Below are 17,679 nucleotides of genomic sequence, written 5' to 3' on the forward strand. Positions count from 1 at the left end.
GATTTGTCTGCTTGCTTTCTCATAGTATTATTTAACATGATGCTCTATCCCCTGTATTTCCTATAAACTAGAATTTAGGACTAAAGACTTGACAAGATTCTGGTTGAAGACTTTTAGCAAAAATATTGCATAGGCAGGGGCACCTGTGTGACTCAGTTTGGTTAAGCATCTGCCTTCTGCTTGGGTCATGATCCCAGGGTCCTGGGATAGAGCCCCACCTTGGGCTCTCTGCTCAGTGGGGAGCCTGCTTCTCCCTCTGCCTACCACTTCCCCTACTTGTACTCTATCCCTCTCTCTATCTCTCTGTGTCAAATAAATAAAATCTTAAAAAAATAATTCTCAGCCAATGTTGCGTATTTTATACTATATCATCTCAAGAGCCATTATTCCATTCTTAGTGATGATAAATTCGATCACTTAGTTAAGATGCCATCTACCAGACCTCACCATTTTAAGGTGTGTTTTCCATGTTTAATTGATAAGTAACCTGTGGGGCAATACTCTCCTAGCATGTAAGTATCCTTTCTCTAGCAGCTCTTCACCTAGCAATTTTATCATGCGTCAATAATCATTGTCTGATAATATAGTTACATTGAGGGTTGCAAATGGTTTTTCTAATTCTGTGATCCCTTCCATATGTATTAGCCATACTCTTTTTTGCAAAAAAAAAAACAAAAACAAAAAACAAAAAAAGGCTCCCTTCCTCCCCTCTTCTCTCTTTTTCTGAGCATTACTATTAATGTGGGTTTTTTTTTTTTTTCAGTGTACTATAATCAGTTACATTTATTTTAGGTTTAGGTGCTCAGGTTGTCCCAAACTTAGCCAGTATTTGCTGTTCAGTCCAGTTCTTATATTTCTTTGATCGATCTCCATTAGTTTTTGAGTAGTTTGTTGCTTTCTGACACAAAATATTCCCAGCTTACCTTCTACTCTACTCTCTCTGCCTGGATCTAGAATCAGCCATTTTATTCAAGAGATGTTCAGCGAATCGCATTCTAAACTTGTAAAAAGTCATCATTCTGTATTTGTGGAGTTTTTTAAAAGATTTTATTTATTTATTCATGAGAGACACAGAGAGAGAGGCAGAGGGAGAAGCAGGCTCCATGTGGAGAACTTGATGCGGAACTCTATACTAGGACCCTGGAATCATGGCCTGAGCCAAAGGCAGATGCTCAGTCACTTAGCCACCCAGGCATTCCATCATTCTGTATTTGCTGTACTCCACCTATCCATAAGCACTTCAGTGGCTTTCCCTAGATATTCAGAAGTTTTTCTTCTCAGTGCCTTCATTCTGGACCCTTGCTCTCAGTGCTTGGTTCTTTGTGTTGTCTCTGTGTAGCTCTTAGCATTTCCTTCAGTCCTTTCCAAAGGGGTCATACTTGTGTCATATTTCCTAAGGTGTAAATTGTGAGTACTGGATCAGACGGGAAAATGGATAATATCACAAAGCTTGTTTAGAAGCTGCAGGTAAAAGGCCTAGATAGGCATGGCCAGGACAAGAGAGAAGCAAGACCTTCAGCCAGCAGGATGCAGTGCAACTGCCCTCTGCAGAGAGGACACAGCTTCCCATAGAAACCCTTTCATCCTCACTCCTGCTTACTTCCCTGAAGGCAAAGAGGACTTGGGCCAGAGCAGGAGCTTTGCTTTAATCAGAGTTCAATATGACCTCATCTCAAGGTCAGAAGAGAAAAAAGGAGGTAGCTATGGCCCTAGGTCCCCAAAGACCTTTCCAGTATTGTATGAACCCATAGGGAAATTCCCATGTTAATTTACCTCTTGTGTTCATGTTTAAGTTTCTTTATTTGAATATATTTTGTCTGGATTTACTATGTCTTTTAGAGATAGATAAAATTGGAATAATTTTACTTACCAGTGATTTCTAATTATTTTTATCATATTAAAACTCTTAGTCATGGACCAGAGGTCTTCTTCAGCTGTATCCTTCTGTATCTGGTGGCGTTATCTCCCACAAGCTTTATACTTCCCAACCCCAGCAAGTGTCTCTTGAGCCATACCATCCCCTATCCCCCAGTCATTTGTCATTATATAGAGGACCCATCACTGTACAGGGACTCCAAAGTAGGAATTTTTATCCAAATGATCACCAACTGCTCTGTGATGTTGGGGTAAGTTTTATAACCTCTCTGGACCTCAGACTGCAAGTCAGTCACATGATCTCTTGATTTTAAGACCCCTTTTAGTAAGGGTTGGAGGGGAAGAAACATCCTTAGAATCTATTTCCTCAAATTATAGATTGTTTTGAGTGGGAAGGGATTTTACAGGTCATTTAATATAACTGTCTAATGAGGAAATTTAGTTCCTCAAGATGAGAGGATTGCCCAAGGTCCTGCATGTAGTTGAAGGAAGAGCCAGGTTTTCCTGACTACCAAACCAGTCCTTTCTATATTATACACAACTGACTTCCACCCCTACCCTCTTTAAAATTCTGCTAACCTAACCCAGCCAATAAGTAACCTAATAACCCCTATCTCTCACCCTTCTCACCTCTTTGTATGTGTTTTTATCACTTCTGATTATAATAATAGTAACTAACACTTTTCAAACATTCAATTCTAGTTTCTGTGCTAACCATTTTACATTTAGTATCGCATTTAATCCTCACAGTGGACTTAACAGAGTCTGTTCTACAGTCATCCAAGTTTACAGATGGAATAGCTGAGGCTTAAAGGGGTTTACATAATTTGCCCAGTCACAACTAGTAGCTCTCAGAATTAGATTTCTAACTCATCTGACTTCCACACATCCACAGCACATTTCTGCCTGTGAATATAGTCACTCGTCCATTCATTATTGCTCCCTGAGTTACCTGCTTGTACCCAGCACCATTCTAGACAGTATGTGAAATAAAAAGAAACAGAAGTCCCTGTTTTAACTAGAGGTGCAAAAAATCTATAAACATGAAACAACTATAGTGCAATTCAAGGCAACATGTATGTTACAAGAATTCCAAATCATTATTTTTTATGTCAATAGACTAAAAACTTTCCAAAGGCAGAGTTCAGTCCATGGTTTCTAGAATACAGTGGACTCCAGATAGATAATAGAAATAATCTCCTGTCAGACAAAAAGATAGTTGGAGTTGAGAAAGTAGGTTTATGCTGAGAGTCAAGCTAAAGTCATAAATTTATTTTAAAAAAATTTTAATTGAAGTTTGATTTGCCAACATATAGTATAACACCCAGTCAAAAATTTATATCAAATTTGCAGGTCCCACTAAGATAATGTTAACTGTCAGCAACAAGAAGAGTTGAGTATTTACTATATGCTAGGTGCAATGAGGGACACCTGGAAGAATCAGAGACAAGGAAGACAACCAGGACATTCAGACCCATCAGAGGTAAGGCTGGTTTGGGATCCATACAGTGCCTTATTGCTGATGTGATTGGAAGGCACTGGGCTTTAGCATCTTGGGAAAAGAGAATTCTCTTCCAATGGGAGGTGGAAAATGACAAACTTGGATGTTGGGGTAGTTTAAAAGAGGAGAGGAAGTTTGGAGTTTAAGTAGGAACTTAGAAAGTAGACCAGTGGTCTTCGAGCCTTCTCACCACCCTCCACATCAAGGGGCAGACTCCCTCAAGATGAGATTTTGATTTGTTTTTATTGTACTGCTTTTGCTAGACTGACTCACTCTTGAGGTTGCTACACATTTATGAGTGAATAGTCTAACTATTTATATATCTTTGCTAGACTTCAGAATTATCGAGTTGACTTCAAATCTTAAAAACAATAAATTTAAAATCAGTTTGGTCTGTGAACCAACTTAGTTTGATCTGAGATACTCAAGCCTGAAGGTTGGAGACTCCTGGAAGTTTGAATTATGATGTGAACATACTAATGTCATTAACAGTGGAATCATTTCTTTCAAAAATGACATTGGGTAATGGCTTACTCTCTACCAGAACTCTGTATCTTTCTATCTGGAGTTTTATGATGTAGTAAAATAACAATAACAGGATTTCCTGGGGAGAGGTAGAATCTATTCTGTTTAGGCAATTAGCTTTCCTAGCTCTTTAGACAATAGCTTTAATATAGGAAAATATGCCAACTGGCCTTGAGACAATGAAAATGAATGGCCTCCCAAGGTTCTCCCCAGGCTCAGCATTCTGAGATACTTCACATGGATACTAATTCCCTTCTCATTGTTTTCATTTGTGCGGTGCATTTCGGTGGGCACTGGGGCTATAAAAGTCATAGTCCTTTTGTGTAAGTATTGAAATTGAACAGGCTTTTACAGTATGGCAGGCCCTGGAGGGCCATCTTCACAGAGGTTCCAGCTCTACTGACAGGCTGCCTTTCTACAAGAGTCTGCTATGTCTAGTTTTCTAAATTGTAAATGCAGATTTTTTCACCTTTGAAGGCAGTGTGTTGGTAGTTCTGCAGTATACAATGATCTAATACCCAGAGAGTCTGTTACCATGCAACAAAAGCTAGGGTCAATTATGAACCCCATCAGTGACCCACAGCATCCCTCATGTCTTTCACGACAGTCTATTTTGAAGAGCAGACACTTTAACATTTTTAAAGGGAACCAGAATTATCATTCAAATGATAAACTGCTACACAGACAGACATTCTCTTGTGATTCGTAGAAGTGCAGGTCATAAGAGGTTATGTATTTGGTCTCAGTGTTTATTAAAGAAAGTGAAGACAAATAGATAAGACAACAAACATTGCATATCATAGATGCCAAGCTCAATAGAATGATGTTCCAATATTAATATGTGGGCTATATGACCCCACTGGGCAAAAACATGTTTTATTCAGGAAAATAACAAATCAAGTAATCTCTCTATAGAAAGCCATTTACAACTCATTTGGAAATTGAATTCATAATATTTAATAAAGCCTGTTTATACCAACCATGAAGGAGTTTCAAATAAATAAAACTGAAAGCAATGATAAATTAGCTTCCAAGCCTTTATATGTTTATTACATTGTAATCATTCAAACCCACTGAAGTCAAATTTGTTTTTCCAATTTCCTAAATTCAATCCAATGAGCTCCTGGTTCTTACACAAAACCAATTCATATTGTCAAGTGACAGCAAGGAAAATTAATATTATGTTGGTTCTTACTGTCCAAAGGGACTTTACTAAGTGTAAGTAATAATATAGGCTCTTACCAGCTAAAAGTCTATTATTTAAGGTAAATTTTAGCCACATGCTCTGATACTCTTAAAAGGGCAATGAAATGAAAAGTCAACCCCGGGGATTATGTCATATCCAGCATGTTAAAACGGATCCCTAGAGCTTTGGTCAGAAAATAAAGAGCTATGCTTGAATTTTATTGAAAAATCGTGATGACAAAGCCCTTTCCATTTGAAACTCAGAGTTTATCAACATCATCGAATCAGTGGCTGGAAATGAATGGAGAGGTGGTCTCATTTTGTTCTCTCCTTGGCACCCAGCTTTAGGTAATAGTCACATCACTAGTTACAAATCAGGTTAGGAGACTCTGCTCAGAAAATTCCCTAGGATGACAGGGTTCCTCCTCATCAGAGGCCCAGGCTGAGCTGAAGCTTCCCCACTGCTGCCCACTGCAGACCTACTTCTCACAGATCCACTGTGTCTAGGACAGATTCTGTTTAATCCAGGCACTTCACTCATTCCACTCTGCGTTTGTTTTCAGTTGAGGAAAGGGATGATTCCTCATGGGAGAATGTGAGAAGAAAGGTAAACAGTGCACGTGAACGGCCTAGAGCTGCCTAGAGCGTTCTCTCCTGCCCATTCACAGGGCAAATATTTACCGAGCCTGGATTCTGCGCATAGCATCATACACAACTGGTAATGGCTTTGCAAGCCTCAGAGTGAGGACTCTGGAGGCCTCTCACTTCACCTGGTTGGCCAGGATGGGGAATGGGGAGAAAGAATTTCAGAGGCAGCAGACCTGGTTTGAATGACCTGGCACCGCATCACAGCTGTTGCCCCCATGAGTCACTACCTCTATGAGCTTCAGTTTCCTCATCATACAGTAGAGGATTAGAGCACATACCCTGGAGGGTGATGTGAGAGTGAGACCCAGTGTACATCAGGTGGTGGGCACTGCCCAAACATTCTTGCCACCATCCTGCCTTCATGCCCCCTCCCTTCTGAACCCCGCATTGGATAGGATGTTCTGTATCCAGTTATGCAGGCCTTCCACTCTCCTTCCTGAGGCTTGTCTTATTTTATGTCAAAGTTGTACAGTCTTTGAGGGGAGGAGCTGTATCTTGCCCAGCTCTGATGCTCCCCAGGACCAGCCCCAGCTTCACTGTGGGCTCCTGAATAACACACAGACTGTCTGCTCAGAAGCCAGACTGCTTCCCCCACCCGCCTCTTTCTCTTCTTTGCTGCAGTCAGGCCTGCAGCCAGAAAAAGCCCAGGATCTCCCCCATCATTTCCTGCAGCCTCCACACTCCTGAGCAGCAGTAGAGAGGAGAAGACGGGGAGCTGCTCCAGACCAGTGCTGTGACACAGGGTCCCTCCCCAACCTCCTGAGCTGAACCCAGCCCACATTCTTTTAGGGGAGACCTAAGGGGAACGAAGGAGGACGAGGAGGAGGACCACATATCCACAGTGTTCACAGAGCTCCCAGGCACTCCTCAGCCTGTCCCCTCCCACAGCATTAAATTCATAGCACCCCTCCTCCTCGTGGGTGAGATTAGAGGAATGAACTACCTTTACTGAGCATTACAGTGGCCCAGAACTTACCTAATTAACAAAGTCGGCTCAGTTCTTCCTCAGAACATGGACATCTTATTAGCCCCATTTTAGAAATGAAGAGACTGAGGATAAGAGAGGTTAGTTTGGTCCCCCAAGTCTTAGCCAGAAAGTGCTTGGGCCAGGATTTGAGGGCCCCAGGCTGTCTGACTCCAGGCTCACTCCCCCCTCAGCTTCAGCAGGCTGCTTTGCTGGCAGGTGGCAGGGAGGGAGCTGACTCATGGCATTTGATTCATTCGGTCCTCTTTTCTGCATTAGCATTGCTGCAGCCTAATGAACAAATGTTGCATTATGCATTTCTCACTTTGCAAATATCCACATGAGGCTGCTTGCCTGCAAGCCCAGAGTCACATTTCCAGGTGACATATTGACAAGCTAGCTTATAGGTAAGTTAAAAAGAATGCTAGAGTCTTTAGAGATCATCTAAACTAATTCTTAAGCTGGAGTTCAAGGGAGAACCTCAAGAAGTCTGTAAGACTCTGAATTTACATACATTTTCCTAGGCCAAGGGTCTATAACTCTGACCAGATTCTCAAACAGGTTCTAAGTCTCGAAAGGTTAAGGTTAAGAACTGTACACAGCCTGGCCAAACCAAACCTCACATTCCCAGGCTTGTTCCTGCCATTGCTCTGTGAGGCAGCACAATTTGTGAGAGAGAAAACCCAGAACTAAATACCAGAAGCAGAATCTGAGCTCTGAATCTTCTGGCAAACATTTTAAAGACTCATGAATTATTAAAATAGCTAATTAAGTCAACCTTCACCAGAGAATATTTGCTTTTCCATCAAAACAGAGCTCACTGTGAAACCTGACTTCACTCCGTCATTTGCTTAAACATAAGGTCAGCTCCCTTTATTCTGTCTTTGCTGGTCTAGGAAGAACTTTCCGTGGCCTGGCATGTTAAGTAGTAGCAGCCACTTTGTGTACCTCAGTGTACACAGCTGGGAGGCTTGAACCCATTTTCTCTTCTTTCCTCTGGGATCCTCTCCTCCATCGTCCGCATCAACCATGCCTATTCCTACATCTTCCCCTCATACCAGGATGGTGCTGCCCCTAGAACACTGTGAGTGAGTGACCTAGAACTAGAAATATACAAGAATCATCAAGTCAAGGTCCATTGTAAGATTGCACTAGCCTCCCTACATTTTGGAGCACATTTACCAAGTATCCCCTTCCCTCCCCTCCAGACTTAAATGCTACTTTCAGGATCCCTCTCCAATTCCACATCCTTTGTGGAACCTTGTTATTTTATCTATGTCAGTTTCATCTATTTCCAACTAGATAATAAGCTCCTTGAGGGTAGAAACAACTTCTTTCTTTTCTTTTCTTTTCTTTCTTTTCTTTTCTTTTCTTTTCTTTTCTTTTCTTTTCTTTTCTTTCTTTCTTTCTTCTTTCTTCTTCTTCCTTCTTCTTTTCTTCTTTCTTCTTCTTTTCTTCTTCTTTCTTCTTCTTCTTCTTCTTCTTCTTCTTCTTCTTCTTCTTCTTCTTCTCCTCCTCCTCCTCCTCCTCCTCCTCCTCCTCCTCCTCCTCCTCCTCCTCCATGCGTTGATTGATGAGAAACACAGAGAGAGGCAGAGACAGGCAGAGGGAGAAGCAGGTTCCCTGCAAAGAGCCTTGATGCAGGACTCAATCCCAGGACCCCATGATCATGACCTGAGCCAAAGGCAGACACTCAACCACTGAGCCACCCAGCTGCCCCTCTTTTCTTTCTTTTTTTTTTTTTATTAACGATTTTATTTATTTGAGAGAGGGAGAGAGAGAGAACGTGACCAGAGGGAGGGGCAAAGGGAAAGAGAGAAGCAGACTCCCCACTGAGCAGGGAGCCTGATGTGGGTCTCCATCCCAGGACTCCAGGATCATGACCTGAGCTGTAGTTAGACGCTTAACCAATTGAGCCACCCAGGGGCCCCTTATTTTTCTCTTCTTGTAATGTATTTACCAACAGGTTTTGTACCAAGCTAGATGCCAAATAAAAACTATATTAATTAAGAAGTAGGCTTCTCCCTACTCCCTCAGTCTTTGAAGTTGACCATTTGCCAACAGGATCCATTGCAAAATGAAAATATAGGACCCCAACTGGGAGTGGGGAAGAAATTAATCTCCTTCCCATAGGCCCTCTGCACCAACCCATGATCAATAGGTGACTCCCTGGGAGATTATAACCTCTATGCTGGTGGCACTCAGTACCTAGACCAGAGGATGCTTCCAAATTACTGACCAAATGCACAATGGCACTGCCAGCCCAAGACAGGAATTGCTACCACCTTGCTCTACCATGAGACGCCCTGGTAGAGCATTACATTTAACCTGATCCTCCTCATACCTGCGCCCAGGACCGTGCTGTGAACAGAGGGCAACAGTGGCATATAGGCCTCCCCTTACTGATGCGAACGGGTCACCATCCCAGGTGAAGGGTGGCAGCAATCATGAGGTGGGGAAGGGGAAATGGGTCACTGAGGGACAGGGAACAGACCATCAAGATCCCATCCCCCCCATCTCCCCTATCTCCCCCCCGCCGCTGCCGCCGCCGCCAGGAGGCAGGAAGACTAGGGAGGAAGATAGGACTGCAGGAGAGTCAAGGTTCTAAGCCCCTGGGCACATGCTCCATTGTTCCAAGAGACTTCATTTACACAACACAGATTGAAAATTAAATTACTGACAGTTTCAAGATGGCAAATGCTGAGCATCAAACCCCAAGTATGGGGCCCTTATGAGTAAGAGGACCTAAGTAACACATGAAGCCAGGCCTGCTGCGTCCTAAAACCTTTGGCATAACTTGACTTGTAAAAATACAGAGGAACAATGGGTAATCTCTTAGAGATTCATAGAGTTACCCTAATGGCTGTGGATACTACCACTTACCTCATCTACTATTTTGTATGTGCACAAGGATTCATGACTTGGAAACAGATCTCTAAGAAGATGAATAAAATTGGCCAGTAAAGCACATATTTAATGTTTAGCTACCAGCTACACAGTTTTGATAGAAAATTCTATTGTTTGGAGATTGGTTTAGCCATGACCTACCTCCCCTTTTCCTATGGAAATCATTCCCTTTCTTACTTTCCACAGAATTCAAGCATCTTTAATGTTTACCAGAATAGGAACGGTTAAAACAAATTTTACTCAGTTTGTATGAGGCCTCAAAAAAAGATTAATGCAGCATCACACTTTGGTTTTAAACCCAGTGTTAACCACTGTAAGCTGTGTACTATTTTTCTCTCCCTCACATCTTTAATTCATGACTGTAGCTGAATATTTATCCTAAAAAGATTTTTAAAAGGTTGATTGATCCAACTGGCATTGGCCTGGATCAGATCCCATGATGGATAATGCTTTTTTTTTTTTTTTTTTTTTTAAGCACAAGCAAGCAGTGCCTTTCCACAATAACTTAGGACTTGATGGAGTAAGGTGGCCCTTGAGAGCTGAATTTCTGAGTTGGACTAGGGCAGGGTCTGCTGGGTATTTGCACTGATGACATCTGAGGAAGGGAACTGGGTGCTTCAGTTGACTCTGAATTTCTGTTTCTTCTTTTAAGCATCGTCAGATTTTGACTGGATGTGTGTGCCTCATCCAGGACCCAGCTGCTTGGGTAACATCTGTGAGCTGCTAATTAGTTGGAGAGTTTTGTAGCCCATAGGAGTGAGCTGTATTGCCTAATAATTGTAACAGAAAAAGAGTCTCAGAATGGAAATGAATTGTGGGATGCTGGGCAGTTTTGAATATTGGTGTCTAAATCCTGGGAACAAGTTCCTCTGTGGCTGCTAGTTCCTACTCATCTGCAAGCATTTCCAGGAACAGAGAAGGTTTAATTTATCTCTTGGTGTCTACTACATAGTTAGCATTCAATAGATGCTTTTTGAATTGATATTGCCCTCACCTGCCTTCCTTTTCTCCATTTTCAACTCCAAAATTCTTCCCCTAGGAGCTAATATTAGTAGCACTGGCCATATCTTTGCTAGAGATTTTCCCTCTAGGAAAATCTTATTCATTGCTTCACTGGTCTGGTGAAGCAGTGGCACTATAAACACATGTTCTAGGCCAATGTGAGTTCAGTGGATTTCTTCCTTTCTAGGCTTCCCTACCACAGAGGCAACTTCTAATCCTAGGGGCCTCAGGAGAAATAGTAGGTGACCCCTTTCTTCACTCGCTCAGGAGATCACTACTAGGATTTATTGACCTTTTGTCTGTGGATTGTTTCTCTAAACTGAGACAAGAATTACATTATAGGCCCAAATCCCCATTAAGCCAATTTTCATTTTCCCTCTGCTTTCATGGAAAACAGTAATAAATCTTGCTTTGCGGGGCCTCTGCCTCCTTATTCAGTCCCTAAGCTAATAAGATCAAGACTATTCCTGAAATTAGATTAAATAATTGGCTCTCTTCTTTCTAGAAGTTTTGGAGCTCTTCTGACCTTTCTTAAAGAGGCAGAAATTATCTTGTTTTTTTCTCTCTCAGTGGTCTTTGAGTATCCTGTCATTCAAAAATCAAAAATAAAAAAGAAGGTATGATATATATATATGTATATATATTATTATTTTTTAAAGATTTATTTATGATAGACAGAGAGAGAGAGAGAGAGGCAGAGACTCAGGAGGAGGGAGAAGCAGGCTCCACACCGGGAGCCCGATGTGGCACTCAACCCCGGGACTCCAGGATCGCGCCCTCGGCCAAAGACAGGCGCCAAACCGCTGAGCCACCCAGGGATCCCCAAAGGTATGGGATAGAGAAGGGAGGAAAACTGAGAGTCAGCTTTCACTAACTAGTTGTGTGCCTCAGTGTCTCAGGCCTCAGTTTCCTTTCTGTGAAATTCAGGACTCAGATGAAAAAGCTAACTTTAAAGGTCCCTTTTGGCTCTAAAAATCTAGGTATCTCAGAAGGCTGAAGTTTTCATGGATAAACTGTAATTCTCCAGGCCTAAGGAAATTGTTTTCTTTGTGATGAGAAGAAAATTTTTTTCTCTTCTCTTAAAAAAAAAAAAAATAGAACAGAACAAAATGATCCTAAATTCAGCTGATTTCTTTCTGAATCACAGAATTCATTTTCTGAAATTGCTGTCTTTTCCTTCAAAAGACCCTTCAACATCTTCAGCCTTGTCAACCAGCTCTATCACTTTTATATTAGGTCTTGAAATAAGGAGCTTTTTAGAGTAGACATGAAAAGAGCAATGACAGGACACAGGCATGGTTGAAGAGGCCATCTGCACAAACCTCCCCCAGGTTTGCTGTACAAATCAGCTCCCCTCCCATCCTTTCGTAATACTATCCAGAATCCTCTCCAGAATCTGGGCAAATAAAATGCTATTTGTTAGTCAACCTATTGATAATTATTTTTCAAGTGACTGTCGTGTGCATTCAACTATTGATCCTTCATATTTACAATCCCAACAGTCATACAGGCCTTAGCTTTTAAAATCAGAAAAAGCTGTGTTCATAGGACTTAAGTTTATTTCCTTAAAAGGAGACCACCTCAGAAGACTTAGAGGTTAAGAGCAGGAACTCTGACTCGTTAGAGTAGGTTCAAGTTCTAGAAGGTCCCACCACCTACTAGCTGCATAAGCTTTAAATTCCCTAAGCTTCTGTACTCTCAGATATGAAATGGAGGTAATAAATAATGCCTATTTCATAAAATGGGACAAGGAGTAATTTAAATAAATTATGGAAAGGACTTAGCATAGTATCTGGCACACAATAAATACTCAATGGAGTCAGTTATTATTAAGAGTGATACTCTATTAATAATACATAAGTCAAGTCATCCTTGTTGCCCTAATCTAGAGAAGCAACTATGGCCTTAGGCATCATACACCTTTCTGAACTTCTTATGGGTTCCTGAAGCAAGGTAAAGGGGGGAAATGCCATTATGTTTTAGTCATTGAAAGTAATGGTAAATTTCTTTGAAATGTCTCCAATTATATTTTAATATAAAAATTATTTTCTTCTGAAAGACAGAATACAATAATTTAAACAACTAAAATAAGTAAGTTTTTAAACTTGAGAGAGAGTGATGTTTAGCCCTCCATTGATGACATCGATGAGTTTGAACTCTCACCCTTGGTCAGGATTGAATGCTGGCTCTAGCCTGTTGGGGAGTAGTAAACAACAAAAAGAAGAAAGGGAAATGAGGACCATCCACACAGGCTTTGGCACCACATGGACTAACACAGATCAGGACTCAGTAATGCTTGTTTGACTGAAAGTGTCCATTCTTCTGTCACCCCCACAAACTGGAATCAGATGGACCTGAGGGCCAAGGCAGATAAAAGACAGTTACTCCTGAGTGGGGAAAATGCCATGGTGAAAAAAGTAATCATAGCTTTTACTTTAGAATTCAGATTCATGTTGAGATGAAACTCATATTCTACTTTGGGTCAGGGAGTGGCCCAAAAGGCCTAAGAAAATTTGTGTTCAGGTTTGAATCTGCTCTAGCTCCTTACAAAAGCTGATACAGTATCAGTCATCATCATCAGAGGGTCTCTAATAGAGTTTGCTTAGATTACAGAATCAACAGATTCAATCTAACCCCCAGTCAGGCAGGATTAGATAAACATAGAAGTGCATAATTGCTTTACCAAGTCTGACTACAAATTGTGAAATATCTCAGTCTAAGGTATAGCCAAGCAACCCGTGAAATAATCTCACTGAGTTGGCTGGCTAGATCCAGAAGATGGAGATAATGTAACTGGAAAGAGGAAAAATTTGTCTATCCAGAAGTGAAGACAGCAGGTAGACAGACCGAGCCAGCTACTGAGGGACAATGAAAAGCCATTTGAATTGGGGAAAATGAGGAGAGGCGGAAGGTGTCATGCAAATTATAACTAAATTATTGGAGGAAACTGCAGCAGAACAGGAAATGTGCATGTGGATAAGTGAAGCCTCCATTAGGCTTCACTGCAGGCTTCACTGCATTTATCAGAAGGGGTTTCAATTAGCCTGATGAGGTTCAAGGCAGTCTCAGTAGGAAGAAGAGATGGATTTAGGATTAATCCCCTGTTGTTTCCTATAGCAATTTATAAAGGAAATGTTTCAGGTGAGAGCCTAGCTTGGAATTAATCCTCAAATGATTAGAATAAGATTTTTTTTAAGAAAAAAAAGAACTCGAAAGGCAGTGGATCCCAAACTTGGCTACACATTTGAATCATTTAGGGATCTTTTAAAACTTCCAAAGCCCCAGGCCACACTGCAGACCAATTACATCACAATCTCTAAGGTGGGACACAGGAATTAGAAATTTCCAGTGTTCCTCATTGATTCCAAGGGACAGACAAGATTGGGAATAACTATGTAATGAGCAGTATGCACAGTGGACACATGTTAGGCATGTTGGTTAAAGGAAAATAAGTATAGTCATTAAGAAATGGCAATAAATTAGCCTGCCTTAAAAAGTATAAGATGCACATCTTGTGTTTCCTTTATTTGTAATTTTTTTAAAAGATTTATTTATTTATTTTAGAAAGAGAGAGAGTGTGTGTGTGTGCGTTAGTGAAGTGAGGGAGGTGGGAGGGCAAACAGACTCCAGCCTTGTGCTTAGTGTGGAGCCACATGCAGGGCTGGATCTCAGGACCTTGAGACCATGACCTGAGCTGAAACCAAGAGTTGAACGCTTAGCTGACTGCACCACCCACATTTTAAAAAGTATTTATCGGGCAGCCCGGGTGGCTCAGCGGTTTAGCGCCTGCCTACAGCCCAGGGTATGACCCCGGGGTCCCAGGATCCTGGGATCCCGGGATCGAGTCCCACATCAGGCTCCCTGCAGGGAGTCTGCTTCTCCCTCTGCCTCTCTCTGTGTCTCTCGTGAGTAAATAAATAAATTATTTTTTAAAAATAAAAAGTAAAAAAAAATAAAAATAAAAATAAAAAGTATTTATCATAAGTGTTCAAGAAAAATGAAGGCAGCCTGGGTGCCTCAGCGGTTTAGCGCTGCCTTCAGCCCAGGGCCTGATCCTAGAGACCCAGAGTCCCAGGTCAGGCTACCTGCATGGAGCCTGCTTCTCCCTCTGCCTGTGTCTCTGCCTCTCTCTCTCTCTCTGTGTGTCTCTCATAAATAAATAAATAAATAAATAAATAAATAAATAAATAAATAAATAAATAAATAAATAAATAAAATCTTTTTTTAGTAATAAAATCTTTTAAGAAAAGAAAAATGAATGAAGATACAAAGCCACTTTTTTTTGGGGGGGGGAAGGGAGACAGGCAGAGGGAGAGAATCTTTAGCAGGCTCCACACCCAGCATGGAGCCCGACTTGGAGTTTGATCGCTCAACACTGTGATCATGACCTGAGCTGAAATCAAGAGTTAGCCACTTAACTGAGCCACCCATGTGCCCCACAAAGCCACATTTTAAGAAGGAAATAAGCAACCAAGAGTTAAATTCAAGTAATTATTGAGTGAAGACCTTGAACTTGCTGTCTGGGAGTGGGATAGAAATCAAGGGAGTTCATTACCATAATGGTTATAGCAATTTATATATTTTTGCCTCATAAAATGTTCACATCCATGACCTAATTTTAGCTTGCATCTCTGTGAAGTAGGCAGAGAAAGTATTATTTTTCTCTCCCACTTCCACAGATGGGAAAACAGATCAAGAGAGTCTCACAACTGACTCAGCATTACAGAGCAAAGATAATGGCAGGAGTAGGACTAGGATTTCATTCTTCAAAACTCCCAGTTGAATGTCCTTTCCTCCACCCATGTTGCCTTTCTGCCCTTGAAAAACTCTGTAAGAGTGGGAAAATTTACAGTGATAACTAAAACAAGAAAACATGACACCTGGAGAGTTGAAAGAAAGAGTTCTCCCATTAGGGGAAAAAAATCTAGAACAGATGCCAAAAGACACATCAAGGTGGTAGCAAAGTGCTGGACACCCTTCCCTTGAGGATGCCTCATGAATATTTGATGATATTAATACACTGGATTTGCCTCCAAAGTTGCATTGGGTTGGGGGGCAGGAGTAAGGTCATTGAGGTCACAAGCAATGATTTTTGAGGCATAAAAAAATAGAAGTAGCCTTACAGCTACTTTAGCCTACAGTTTGAGGGCCTCTTTTAAGTCAAGTAGATTGCGAAAGAGCCAATGAGTGGTTGTTGCCCTGGTGGATGCTTTGCTTGCAAGAAATAGAAATTCACTGGCATTGGCTTATCTACAATAGGAAGGTGTCTTATAGGTCCTATGGGTAAAAATCACATCTGGCTTAAGGAAAAACTAGAACTGGGAACTTGCAGACCTTCAGAAACTCAAAAGATGTGTGTTCTCTCCATGATCTCTCTTCCTGAGTGTTTTGCCCATATTTTTCTGAAGAGTTCCCTCTTCTGCTCTGTCCCCATGTGAGATCAAAAGGAGATACCCATAGCTCCCAAGTTCATATTCCAGCCATATGAACCAACTCTCTCTCCCCATTCCTCTTTCTCAAACACCAAACTCCCTTGGAAGGAGCTCTTTCAGCTTAAATTGGCTCAGGAATCCATCCCTGATCCAATCAACTATGACCAGGGGTCAGGGTCCCATTAGTCATGAGCAGCTGTTGAAAGCCACCCTCTACAGATGGCAATAAGGCATTTATAGATAGAAATCATTTAAGCTGAGCATATACCTCAAAATATATCCACCACTCACACCCACTAGGATGGCTTTGCTAAAAAAAAAAAACAAAAAACAAATGGAAAGTAACAAATGTTGGCAAGAATGTGGAGAAATTGGAACCCTCATGTAATGTAAATGGTAATATAAATATAAATGTAAAATGGTGCAGTTGCTATGGAAAACAGTTTGGTGGTTCCTCAATAAATTTAAACATAGAATTACCATATGACCCAACAATTCTACTCCTGGGTATATACCCAAAAGAATTGAAAACAGGTGTTCAAACAAAAAACATGTACATAAATCTTCATAGCAGCACTGTTCACCATAGCCAAGAGGTGGAAACAACCCACATGTCATCAGTTGATGAGTGGATAAACAAAATGTGGTAAAGCCATTCAATGAAATATTATTTAGTCACAAAAAGGGATGAAGTGCTGATACATGTTACAATGTGAATGAACCTTAAACAAATTACACTAAGTGAAAGAAGCCAGACACAAAAGATACTTATATGACTTTACTTATACGAAATGATTCTACTTATTTTATGATTTTACTTTATATGAAATATCCAGACTAGACAAATCCTTGGAGACAGAAAGCAGATTAGTGGTTGTCAGGAGCTAGAGGGACATAGGAATGGAAAATGATGCTTAATAAGCACAGGAACCCTTTTTGGGGGTGATAAAAATAAAAATGTTCTGGAACTAGAAGGTGATGATGGTTGCACAACATTGTGAAGGTAATAAATGTCCCTAAATTTCACACTTCAAATGTTTTTTTTTATTTTTTTTCACACTTTAAATGTTTATGTTATAGGTGTTTTACTACAACTATTTATACATGGGATGTGTATGTCTGTGTTTCTTATATATCTGTCAATTGCTCTGAGAAGACTGATCACATTCACTACCCTATAGTAGCCTGTTGAGAATAATAACTAATACATTCACTCATTCACTCATTCAACAAACATTAATGAATTGAGCATTCATTATATGCCAAGATATGCCAAAGCATATGGGGGCTAAAAGATCCAGTCTCCAGCCTCAAGGCCCTGACAGATTAGTGGAGCAGACACAGATCATTTCCATATTATGTGATAACTGCTAAGACTAAGACATGCTCAGAGTGTTCTGGAAATTTAGATGAGGTGTGATCATGAAAGAAGGACATAAGAAATGAGACAACACCTGAGCTGATCCCTAAAAGATAAATAGAAGTTCTGCTGGTGAGGCAAAAAGAAAGGAGGAAAGAAATGCACTAAAGGTACAGAGATTGGAGAATGTGGCCAGTGGAGGAGCAGATAAATCATGTGATAGGGATAAGGAGAGGAGGCAGGAGCCAAATGGTGAAAGCTGCTGTCCAGAGGAACCTGA

The 17,679-nt window shown here is 41.0% G+C and overlaps 1 long non-coding RNA gene across 1 annotated transcript in view; it reads left to right on the forward strand.

Moving 5' to 3' along the window:
* Positions 1-17,679, forward strand: part of LOC129511698 (uncharacterized) — a 164,119-nt gene that overhangs the window by 6,317 nt on the left and 140,123 nt on the right. Inside the window, exon 2 of the long non-coding RNA XR_008664881.1 lies at positions 3,229-3,358. This is a non-coding gene — a long non-coding RNA (uncharacterized LOC129511698). The remainder of the gene's footprint in view (positions 1-3,228; positions 3,359-17,679) is intronic.

The sequence above is a fragment of the Nyctereutes procyonoides genome, unplaced genomic scaffold, assembly GCF_905146905.1.
Source record: "Nyctereutes procyonoides isolate TBG_1078 unplaced genomic scaffold, NYPRO_anot_genome, whole genome shotgun sequence".
Classification (NCBI taxonomy): Eukaryota; Metazoa; Chordata; class Mammalia; order Carnivora; family Canidae; genus Nyctereutes; species Nyctereutes procyonoides.